This window comes from Pleurodeles waltl, chromosome 1_2 (assembly GCF_031143425.1).
Source record: "Pleurodeles waltl isolate 20211129_DDA chromosome 1_2, aPleWal1.hap1.20221129, whole genome shotgun sequence".
In the NCBI taxonomy this organism is placed as follows: Eukaryota; Metazoa; Chordata; class Amphibia; order Caudata; family Salamandridae; genus Pleurodeles; species Pleurodeles waltl.
Genome location: NC_090437.1, coordinates 571,264,033 through 571,276,801, shown reverse-complemented (window position 1 = coordinate 571,276,801; position 12,769 = coordinate 571,264,033). Strand labels below are relative to the sequence as shown.

The 12,769-nt window shown below is 42.3% G+C and overlaps 1 protein-coding gene across 2 annotated transcripts in view; it reads left to right on the top strand.

Annotated features, from left to right (window-relative positions):
• Window positions 1-12,769, top strand: part of LOC138301615 (UPF0462 protein C4orf33 homolog) — a 210,328-nt gene that overhangs the window by 102,384 nt on the left and 95,175 nt on the right. The gene's annotated exons all lie outside the window — the stretch shown is intronic.

Sequence of the window (12,769 nt, the reverse complement as noted above, 5' to 3'; positions counted from 1 at the left end):
TACACTAGCGAAGCCTAAGGCATTGCACACTTGGGGCTGTGTTTGATACAATGTCCCGGAACGCAGTAAGAATATGTGCCCATTTTCTGTACCCCGGGGTGTGTAGTATTACAGACATGGTTGCAGAGGCTTGTGCAGCCCCTTATGTAACACAAAAAGTGTGGGGGAGTTTCCTCATTTGCTTTTGTGTATTATGGAATCTGGCACAGAGGCAAAAGGGTCTTCAGCCTCTGAGGTTGGGAAGGAGCGTCCCATGGACCGCCCCATCCTCCCTCTGAAAGTGGTTGCATTCACTCACTGCACCCATTTGCACGGTTATCTCTGTCCTCACTTGGAGTGCAAGCGAGTGCCTTCTTCACCTTTTTCACTAAGGTGCTGACCCTAGGTGAGCACGGGTTTGTGGCTGCTCTGGGGTGAGTGCATTGATTGTATCAGGGTGGATTGTCCCTGTTTGAAGGTGCATTGGGGTGAGTCCCTTGAGATGTAGAGTGCTACATATTGATGCACAACATGATGATGTGCCCCAAGCCATGTGTGATGTCTTTAGCCATAATTTGGTGCAAAAGTCAGATGTACTCATGAACAGACTTACTGGAAAAAATAATTTGCATGACTACTTAATAGGTCTATGCTTTCCTCCTGTAAGGTCTTCTCTACTTTTTCTGTGTCTCGCATTCTTAACAAAAGAACAATTCTTAAGTATCATTTTTACATGCTACTACTACTGCTACCCTAAATATTAATAATAATACTATCTGCATGGAGCATTGTACACATATAGGGGCATATTTATACTCTGTTTGCGCCGAATGTGCGTCAAAAATTTTGACGCACAATCGGCGCAAACCCTGCCCCATATTTATACTTTGACGTCCAACCCCGCGGGCGTCAAAATTCCACCATGTGCATCATTTTTTGGAAGGGGGAACCAGCCTTGCGTTAATTATATGCAAGGTAGGCGTTCCCTTCCAAAAAATGACTTTAAGGCCTGTGCCCCATATTTATACTCTGACGTCATTTTGACGCACAGGAGGGGGTGGGCCTTAAAAAACGACGCACAGCCTGATGGGTGCAGTTTTTTAACGCCTGGGTCAGGGCAGGCGTTAAGGGACCTGTGGGCTCGGAAGGAGCCCAGAGGTGCCCTCCCCTGCCCCCAGGGACACCCCCTGCCACCTTTGCCCACCCCAGGAGGACACCCAAGGATGGAGGGACCCATCCCAGGGAAGTAAAGGTAAGTTCGGGTAAGTATTTTTTTCCGAATTTTTTTGCGGCATAGGGGGGCCTGATTTGGGCCCCCCTCCATGCCACTATGCCCAATGACCATGCCCAGGGGACTTATGTCCCTGGGCATGGCCATTGGGCAAGGGGGCATGACTCCTGTCTTTGCTAAGACAGGAGTCATGTCAATGGAGGTTGGGCATCAAAAAAATGGCGCAAATCTGGTTTGAGGCCTGAATTTTGCCTCAGACCTGACTTGCCCCATTTTTTGACGCACAACCCCCATTTTCCCATACGTCGGCGCTGCCTGGTGTGAGTCATTTTTTTTTACGCACACCAGTCCGCAGCGCCGGCTAACGTCATTCCATAAATAAGGCGCCCGCATGGCGCGTTGGAATGGCGTTAGCCGGCTGTAAAAATTTTGACGCACAACTGCGTTGGCGCAGTTGTGCGTCAAAAAGTATAAATATGGGCCATAGTTTACAATACTAAATTTAGAGTGCCTAATGTGGTTATTAAGACCCCAGGAGATTAGCTGCTAAGCTTCTGTGGTGGTAGAGGTCCGACCTAGGTAGCCCCTGCAGCTGTCATATCCCCTTCTTTAAAATTCCCCAAGCTGCTGCTTGAGAATTTTTGCTAAAAGTGTTTCTGAAGAAGGAAGCACTTATGGTGAAAATGTAATGCTGGCCAGGCTGCCATGTAATGGTGGCCTGCTTGTCAATTATTTTGTTTTTCAGAACCAAACCCTTGTAGTATGGGTTTGTTTCTGGCAAACAAAAACACATATGTCCATGATAGACCACTCTAAATAAGGTGGTACTTTGTGAAACCCTGACTCAGATGGCTGCCAATAAGGAGATTTCAATGGCAGAGGCAACCGAGGATCCGCTAACTAAGTTGGAGGAACCACAGGTAGGCAGCATTAGACATCCACCTATTTATGTTGGATGTCCTGTTTCTGCTCACCTCCAAATCCGTCCATAAGTGCTTCCAAAAAGATGTGATAGAACTACTGTTACCTAACTCACTGGGTAGGCATTAGATGAACCCTGAAAGAATATGAGCTTAAGTGAATCTGCTAGGTGAAAGCAGTTTTCTACAGCAAGAGTATTAACCTCATGAGCTATAATGTCAGCGTTGATGCTGAACTTTGGTGCAATATATCTTATCGTTTGATTCAAGAAGCACACAAACACGTCTGTGAACGCCAGCAGTTTCAGCCTACTCCCCTCGAAAATACTCTTGGCATCCCACTGTAGAAAGTAACAGTACAAAACTGTTTTACTTTAGCTGTCTCAATGTAGCAACCATACAAGAATTGTGACCTTGGTTACATCACTGGAAGTGATATGATCAATATACAAATAAACAACCTACAACTAGTGTTAAATTGATGATGTTGCTTAAAGGTCTCTGCGAAACACACAGAAATTCTCAGTGAATGCCTTTGTCCCAAAACTGCAGCTGTCTGCCTTTTGATTGTCCAAACTGTAGAATGGTTGATTAAAGCCATCGCCTAATTTCCAGGAGTCTAGGTTTATCTGGAAAGAGGTAGTAAGGCTCCATTGTGCAAGCAGCCATCTATGCTTCTTGACTGCCCAGCGTATAGAATAGGTGACATTAATGCGTGAGACAAATATTTTTGCGAGTTTGTGAGTTTAAGGATATGTTCAGAGAACCAGGTAAGTATGGTATGACATGGTTTGTAGGTCATGTCTGTTTACTCAACAGACATGTCTGTGAAAGTGGGTATTGCAGGAAGGATACTCAAAGCAGACCCCTTGACCTCAGTAGCACACTCTCACTGTACGTTGAGTTAAATTTCAGCAAAGGCACTACTCTGTCACTGATTACTCTCATCTTGAGGTATATCAATGCATTCATCATGAGAGACAGTGCTTCAGGTGACAACAGTGGCAGGTTTCACAATTCAAGTACAAGTTACTTGGTATTGTGTGTGGCAGGGCTTTCCTGGTAAAATGTTCCATATAAGCCAGGCCTGATTGTATACCAAAATGAGAACACTAACTCTTTGGGGTACATGTGTGTACCAGGCTTAGGACCTAGAAAACTTATATTTGGAAGTTAGGTCAAACTTTCTTTATTGAGGTTTCAGGGCAAAACATCAGATAGTGTTATCAATCTACATTGCTGGACATTAGCATTTCACTTTCAAGCGCAAATAATATATACAGTTTCAATATGGAGCGGCATCCATCTTATAGGAGAATAGTCCAACTGATACACCATCATCAGGTAACTTATCTCAAACAGTAATATTGTTGCACAGAGTGTTACCCTCCTCCTCCCCAAAAAGAACCCCTTTAACAAAATATACAAAAAAAACATTGAGTGAAGGTTATAAAATCATGTATTGTGTGGAGTGCGAGGGTAACTCTCCCTCCTGGCCATTTGGCCATTACAGGGTCAACATCAACTCTCCTATGAAATTATATTTGAAAAGGTGCAACACTCGGGTGCGAGTGGGACAAGCAGTAAGTAGAAGCTCTTTGGATAGGAAGGTCACCAGAGGGCCCAAAGCATACTCAAAGTTCTTAAGGTTATCCAGGAGTATATCTGCCATTCTCAAGACCTGGCATAGCCTGGTGTGCCATTGAGTGATTGTGGGAGCAGCAGTTTTTTCCATGAGTCCTCCAGTGCCATTTTTACCATCCCCAGACAGAGCCAAATGATTGAGTGATCGCCTGAAGCTTGGCATTTGAGAGACTTGTCTCTCCAGCCCAAAAGGGTAAACCCTGGTGTAGCAGGAACCAGATACCCGAGGATATCTTTCATTTGTGCCAGAATTTCGGACCAAAAGGGGCGAATTATGGGGCAGTCCCACCAGATAGGGTGGAAATTTCAAGCAACCCATTAACAAAACAGTTGTATTGGGGGAAGATTTTTTTTTAGTTTGGTAGGATATAGATACTACCCAGAAATCAGAGGTAGAAAATGGCAAGTTGTTTCGCACTTCCAAATGGTGTCCACAATAGTACATTCATAATAATAGTCAAACAAAGGTAGGTGCACGTGGTCAGGTGCCCTACTACCCAAAGGCACAAGAATAGTGCATACAAGTATACACAAGGTGCAATGAACAAATACGACCACAGGAGTCAAAGCATAAGAAGTAGCAGAATACGTGTACAAGCTTGTGTGTAGCAAATCCGTTAATTAATAGTACAGTACTCTTCTTAGTGTTCCAGAGAGTTGCTTATTCGGACCAATAGTCATGTGTCCAGAAATACAGTCAATCAAGCACAGCCAACACGTGTTTCGTCACAACAGTGACTTTATCAAGGCTGTAAGAAATATACAATACAGAGGTTTAACTAAATGTGTTAATACTGGAACGGTAGACATAAAGGAAAAGAGCAAATTAGTATGTTTACAGACATGACAAAAGTGACCGAGTGTGTAAGCGTGAGGTACCAACATGTATATAATAATAGTGAAAATGTCAGATTCGTCATGTTGAAAATTGAAGTGTACAGCAAGGGGATAGCTAGGGTTGTAGTTCCTAATTGCTCTAATATGTTCTTGGATACGTTCCTTGAGAGGGCATAAAGTACTACCCACATAGATCAGTCCACATACACAAATGATGCAGTAGACTGTGTATTTCATATTGCAATTGATGAATTGTCTTACATGGTAGGTTGTTCCCGTGTTGTGTGTGAAGGTCACGGTTCTGTTGAGTGCAAATTGGCAGGAAATGCAACAGCCACATTTGTAGAAACCAGCAGGTTTGTTAGGTAACCACATTTGTGGGTGAGTTAGGGGAAGAGGCGCTATGTAGCTAGGACATAAAATGTTTCTCAAAGTGCGTCCCCTGCTATTAGTGAGGGATGGTGTCTGGCCTATAATCTTCCCAAGACTGCTGTACAGAAGTAACAAATGCCAGTGTTTTTTGAGTATACGAAACAAAACACCACTGGCCAGACTAAATCTAATAATAAGGGAAATATTCTTTCTCATGTCTTTTCTAGATTTTTTGTATCCCCTAAGGAGTAGTGTGTTATGTTGTTTAGAAAGTGTGCGTTTACTGGCGTTGCAAATTGTCTCCTCTGAATACCCTCTGTTGTGAAAACGTTGTACCAATAATCCCATATCCAGTGAGAAAATCTCATTATCGCTACAAGTTACGTCTGGTTCTTATCATTTCGCCATATGGGATGGCCTTGATCTGAGCAGTAGGTTGCGCGATAAGTGCATGCAGGATAGAGTTGCATGCAGTGGGTTTCCTGTATATTCTTGAAGAGATTTTGTTATTGGTAATGCACAGGAGAAGATCAAGGAACTCTATATGTTCACCAATAACCTTGTGTGTAAAGGCCAGGTTGAACTTGTTAGCATTCAAATGGTATATAAGTGTGTGTAAGTCTTGCCTATTACCTGTCCAAATGGTAAGTATGTCATCAATGTATCTACCCCAGAAGAGAATGTGTTGTGTGATGGTGGCAGGGCAGTTGGTCCAGAGATGTTGTTTCTCAAACTGGCCCATATACCCATCATATAATACTTTGTAGAGGACGTCCCTCATAACCATAAAATGGTTGAACCTTAGTCTGTCACCAATGTTCCTCAGAAAATGCTATCCCTAGTAGAGTGGACCAAAAGTCCATATGTAGGGGTCGAATGTTAGGGGTAGTGTTGATTAAAAGTGAGTAAAGAAAATAGGTTGCCCCTTTGCTCACCTGGTGTGCCCAACAATTTTTTTAATTGGGGAAAGATCTCTCGTTGCAGCCTCTATCAAATCTGGGTACATAACCATATTTTGTAGTTTTGGTAGTGGTATCACTCAGAGTTTGGTAAACCAAAGTTTCTTTGGCAGTTTTCAAAAGAAAGAATATCCCACTCATGTTAAAAGTCTGAAATCATAAGGTACCCTCCTTCTGTCCACCGATCAAAAGGCCCCTGTGAAAGCACAGGGGAATGCTGGGTTAAAATGAATAGGCGGAAATGGTGAGGGAAATGTTGCCCAGGCTGCCAAGTGGTTAACGTCTTCCCAGATTTTCAGAGTTGTTTTTGTGGGTGTGCTTAAATACGCATTGTTGGGTTGGTCTGCTTTAGGTTTCCATAATAGGTCACAGATATATCGGCCTACCACTGCCCAGACCACCTGAAGCCAATATTTGTCCGATTCTGTCAGAGACCATTCAGAGATCACTCTCAGTTGGATTGCTTTATAAAAAGAGAGAAAGTCAAGAAGAGCTAGGCCTCCAGCAGCTTTAGATAGGCGGAGCAATTTATACCGGAGTCGGACTCAGCGATTCTGCAAGATAAATTTAGTGAGAATAGTGTGAAGTTTTGTAAAAAAAAATGCTGCTCTTTTTCAATTGGAAGTCCCTGAAATAACTATAAGAATCACAGTAATACTGTCAACTTAATTGTATGGATGCGCCCAAGCCTTTAAAGGAGTTGGCCTTATACAAGTCAGAGAGTCTAGAAGTAATTTTGATCCTCTAATATGTGAGTTCCTTTTAGTGAGTGCCAATGCCTCCATCTCTGTTGTAGGAAAAGTCACATTTAAAAGGTATGATTTATGGAGAGTAATGCAGTAATCAGAAACCCTTTCAAAGCTTGGTAATTCTCATTGTAGAGCTATGAGTGATGTTGCAGGGGAGGTTAAGGACAATAGAACATGATCAGCAAACAATGACATTTTGTGGCTAAGGGACCCAAAGGGAATTCCCTGAATCTTGCCCTCCTCTCTCACCTTCACTGGCAGAGGCTCTATACTGAGGGGAAATAGGAAGGGAAAAAGTGGGGACGCCGGCGATTTCCCCTCTCTAATTTAAAGGTATTTGAGCCCATTACATTTACTAGTACTCACTAGAGAGGATTTGCGTAATTAGCTTGGACCATGGTGATACATTTGTTGTTTATGCCAAATCTTCTAAGAGTCTGGAAGAGGAATGACCAATCAACTCAGTCAAATGCCTTTTCTACATCCAATACCACCAAGACCGCTGGTGTGTGTTTTTTAGTAGCCTGCTCAACTAGAGGGATTATCCGACGCAAGTCATGCATTTGCCTCCCCTTAATGAATCCACCTGGTCTGGATGTATCAGGTCCTGAAAAATGTCTTCTAATCTGGTCACAAGGATCTTGGTGTGCAATTTGGTGCCTACGTTTAGGAAGATGATGGATCTGTATGTCCTTCCCTGGCTTCAGGAGGACAGATATTAAGGCTTTGCTCATTGAATGGGTAACCTTGCATGCTCTGGCTATGTGATTAAACAGTTTAGTCAAGTGTGGTGCCAGATCAGAGCTGAAGGTTTTATAGAATTGGGCTGTGAAGCCATCTGGCCCAGGTGATTTATGGAATTTAAGGTTGGAAATGGCCACCTGGACCTCATACTCTCCAACCTGGCTGCTTAAACATTAATTTGGTCATCAGAGACCTGTGGAAGATTAACTTGTTGGAGGTATTGGAGTTGGTCAGCCTCCTCCAATGATTCAGCTGTCAATAACTCTTTGTAAAAATCCTTAAGGCTTTTGCTTTATCTACTTCTGTTGTTGCCACTCCCCCCTTCTCAAGATTAATTAGACTGATGTATTCCTTTTCATGTTTAACCCTCAGCTGGCATGCCAGAGGTGTTTCTATCATATTATCCTGTACGTATATCCCATATTTTAGATGCAGCAAAGTAAACTTTGCTATGTTGATATACACTGCGTTTAGCATCCTCCTGAGTGCAGTGATTTTCTGTTGGGGTTTTAATGAAGGGGATTCTTTATGAGCCCATTCAGCTTGTTGCAATTCCGCTTCTAACGCCAACCTATCTTGAGTTTTTGGCTTAGTCGGGAAGGACATAAGTGAAATACATTTCCCTCTAATGACAGTCTGAAAGGCTTCTCAGTTATTAGATGGATCAGTATCCCAGGGGTCGTTCATTTTGAAGAACTCCCTAATGGCCTTACACAGGTCCTCCCTAAAGAGACGGTCTCTCACTAATTTTATAGGAAATAGCCATCTACGGTATTCAGGTGTTGGAGGGGCCCACTCCACTATCAGACCCACAGGAGCTCTGAAAGAGCTATAGGGTGGAATTTTGAATCTATGATGAAGTGTATGAGAGATTGGCTGATAATGGTAAAGTCAAGACAAGAATATGTGCAATGGGAATGTGTAAAAAAAGTATAGTCTTGGTATCTGGGTGAATAGTTCTCCAAGCACTTATAAGTCCTATAACCTCTTTTGTTCATTTCAGGGTTTTAGAGAAGCCCCAGATTAATGCTTGCTTTGGGTGCTTGCTATGTAGAGCGGAGTTCCAGGTAGGATTTAAGACTCTCATTAGAATAATATCTCCTTCACCAAATTCCCCCAACTGAGTAAGACATGATTGTATGAAGGCCACTTGGGCTATATTAGGGGCATAACTAGTAGCTATTGTGCATGAACAGCCTGCAATACTCCCTTTCACCATCAAGAATCTTCCCTCTTTTTCAAATTTGTAGCCTAAGGGTTGGAATGTAAGGGAGGAGTGAAAGAGTGAAAGAGACTTTCTACTCCATTATGCTTGGTAAGAGTTGAAGATTTGTAGATTATGGGGTAGGCTTTATGGCATAATCTATGGTCTTTGCTTCATTTAGGATGAATATCTAGAGATGCTACTATATCATGTTGTTTATGTAAAATGTATTTTCATAGTTTATGACGTTTGGTGGGGGAATTTAAGCCCTTTAAATGCCATGTCAATGTTGTTAATACCATTATAGTGTACAACATAGGGTCATTGGGTCAGGCAATAGTCCCCAATCCAGCCTTCTGTTCCCTACTGGACTGCCTGCATCTCACCTTTGTAAAGAAGGAGAACTCAGATCCTGGCCCCCCAACCCCACCCCGATGCCCTTCAATAAGGTTTCACTCATGGAAAACAGATACGAAAAACAAACTTGAATAAGTGTTAATTTGTAGGGTGTAAAAGTCACTTTCTGCTTGAGCACTCTCAACGTAAGTATATGAAGTCAAGGATTAATTGTAAAGACATGACATCACACTTTGAATGTTAAGTATCTCTGTCAAGGGAAGCAATTCCCACTTTGGATACAGAATTTGGGAAATTTGGGCATGGATGAGCCCGGTGTATCAAGTATAACTGGCGTAAGAGGTGCAAACATTTCAAATCATACTACCAAACTGGTTGTGTGATGAATTGGAGTCAGAGTTTATGACGAATGGCCTGAGTCCACTCAGTGCCATCATTTCCCCTGTTGTCTCAAGCATCTCTGAGGAAGCCAATGTCCTTTTTCATTTCCTATTGAGGAACTAGTATTGCAATTCTCTCTGAGTCCGTCTGCGTCTCTAGAGTCGGGAAGTGGTATGCTTAGTAGGGTTGTGGCTTCTGCCACATCTGTGAAATCATGTGTCTTATTTTGGCAGTCAAAGACAAGGCCAAACAGGTATGTCCACCTATATTTGCTGCTTTTGTGGTGCAGTTTGTCTGTAGGTGGTCAGAACTGAAGTCTTCGTGCCAATGTGGCCAGTGCAATGTCCTGAAATATAGGGCATGCTGCCCCTTGGAAGGAAACCATTTCTACCTTTCTGGCTGCTTGCAAGATCGCTTCTTTCACCTTGAAAGATTGTAATTTTGCTAGGGTCACCTACCGTTGCTCGCTATTGCTTGCCATTGCTTGCCATCTGTGAGCCTACTTGATGGACACTCTCTAGTTTAATCTTCGTCTGCTTGTCTCCCAAAGTTCCGCTAACAAGCCAACTAAAAATCCATCGAGTTCTGAACCTTTGGCTTCTTCTTCCATGTTCCTTAGGTGAATATTATCCCATCTGCAGTGGTTCTTGAGATGCTCGCATTTCAAGAGCATAGTTTGCAGTTGGTCTTGGAGTTGTGTAGATGAGCCTTCTAGCTTTTCCATATGCTGTTCTAAAGTCTGGCATTTAGTTTATAAGTCTAAAGTGCGCACTCCTACTGAAGCCACATCTTGCTGTAGCATAGAGAGTCTGGTTGTGAGGTCCGAATGGAGAGTGTCCAGAGAGCTGAACAGATCGGTATTTAGTTTCTCCCGCAGCCCTTTCTTAAGGTCCTGCAAGGAGGCCAAGAGGTCTTCTTTCATTAGCACCATGGCGCGATCCCCTGGGACGAGAGGTTGTACATCTTTAGTTTCTGTCAGATGAAAATAGCTGGACACTCTATTTTGCTGTGCCTTTTTTGGTGGCATGTAGGCATACGCCAGAGGTCTTAGCAAAAAAGTATAGGAACATCATAGCTTGGAGCGTCGCTCAATAGGTTACAGGTGAGCGTGTTGTGAGCTTCTTTGTTGTAGGGAGTGTCCTGCCTTAGAAAAAGTCAAAGGTGTTTAGGAACTTTAAGCTCCTGCACTGGTTCCATGGTTCGCTGAGGCTAGGGGACTCAGGGAAAATATCACTTGTACATTAATGGTGCTATTGCTGTAGGGAGCGAGCCCTTCACTGGTATAATAAGGAATGGATCAAGTCGGTCAGACAGAGTGTTGAGGATTATGTTTTTGAGGTCTCCCCTAAAGGAGTCCCTAAAGGAGTCAGTCAAGCATCCAAAGCATCCAAAACAGATAGAGAACTAGTGTGGCACAAAGCTGTGGTCAGGCCAGACTGTCTAGGCCCCTAAGGAGCACTCCTCTTGCATGTTTAGAGCACGGAGGTTTCTTGCTGCTTCTTTCCTAACCTGAAGTCCCTTAAGGCCACCATCTTGGAGTCAGGTGAGCTACTCCCAAAGGATTAAAAAAACTATTTTCGGGCCCTGGGTAAGTCTCATATCATGGTCTGTGTGTGTGTGAGGGAGGGTGTAGAGTCAGAGTCTTCGTATCTCAAATGAATATCTTTATTATAGTTGTAACAACAGCAGAGGCTCGCCGAGTGTCTGCTCCGTGTCTCTGTCCTCCAACTCTTCCTCACATTCCAACAACAAACTTGGAATTACGAGCGCAGGAATTGGAACAAAAGAGACTTACAAAGAGCAACAACCTCGAACATGTACAAAGTCAACACGTACAAAGATAATAAACACAACTACTAACTAAGCATTACACATCTTCCCCTTTAAATAAAAAAAAACAAATATATATATATATATATATATATATATATATATATATATATATATATATATATATATATAATACTATGAAATAAAATCACATATAAACCACTTAGGTTTAGAACATACCCTGTTACCTTTATGCCCCGTACATTCCTTGTTGCCACTCACTTTGCCCGCCGGAATATTACCTATGTCTCCCAGGACTAACTGTTCTTTCATAGATTCAACTTCATCATTTCCTCCATCCCTACTTACAGCAATCGCCGAAGCATCTTCTTCAACATCTTGCTCCCGATTATTCCTTCATATGTTCTCTCCAACCCCAACACTATCTCCAATACTATTCTCCTTTTCCAAACTGTCATTTACTTTATTCCTCTACAGAGTATAATCTTCCAAGGAATCGCTCAAACTTTGTCTATTTGTATCACACTGTCCTCTAAACACAGCTATCCTTTTGAGGTTCCACACTTTTCCATCACTCAAAAGAACTGCGTTGCGTAAAACCTTGCTTACCTGAATAGGTTCTGTAAATTGGCTCTCACCCTTTCTTACCTTCCATGGTTACTTTACCTTTACCCAGCTACCTACACAAATGTCCATATTTCTCACTGAACCCCTCTTACCATCAAAATATTGTTTATAATCCAGATGCTTCTTCATAATCTGATCTCTAACATCGTCAAAAGACACCTTACATTCAGATGCTTCCAATAACTATTTCGGGATGCATTTTGTCCTAGGTACTCTACCTCTCATTAATTCAAAAGGAGACAACCCAAGAGCTTCATGATAGCTCGTTCTGTATGACCACAATGTTTTGAAAACTTGAACCTCCCAATCATCCATTTTTACACGCAATTTGAATTGCATCCTTCATAACTCTATTAAACCTCTCGATCATACCGTTACCACTAGGATTGTACAAAAACGTAGTCCTATGTTTAACTCCAATCCTTTCAAAATACTTCTTCGTCAAACTAGACACAAACTGGCACCCCATTATCACTAATAATCTGTACTGGTAGACCTTCCTCTACAAAAGTATTGTCCATGAATGTCAAAAGCCGTAAGGAATCTACCTTATCCACAATTTTCACCACGGGCCACCTGGAGAAAACATCAATCATGGCAATTATATACTTCCCAGGACTGCCAATGGGACCAATGATATCTATTGCTACTGTATGCCTTGGTTTATTTGGCATGATTGGTTCACACATATTCGGTTTCAATGTCCTCAATGTTTTATCTGAATTCGCACAGATGACACAATCCCTGACAATCCTTTCTGCTTGAACGTCTATTCCTGGCCACCAATACCCTTTTTTTACTCTCTGTTTAGTTTTCACTATCACACAATGAGTTTCATTACATAACTTCAAAATATTATTCCTAAGTGTCTTTGGTGGAATAGCTATATCACCTCTAAAAACTGTTCCTTGAACAACTGACAGCTCACTCCTCACTTCCCAAAACTGTCTTAGATTCTTTTAAATTTTAGACTT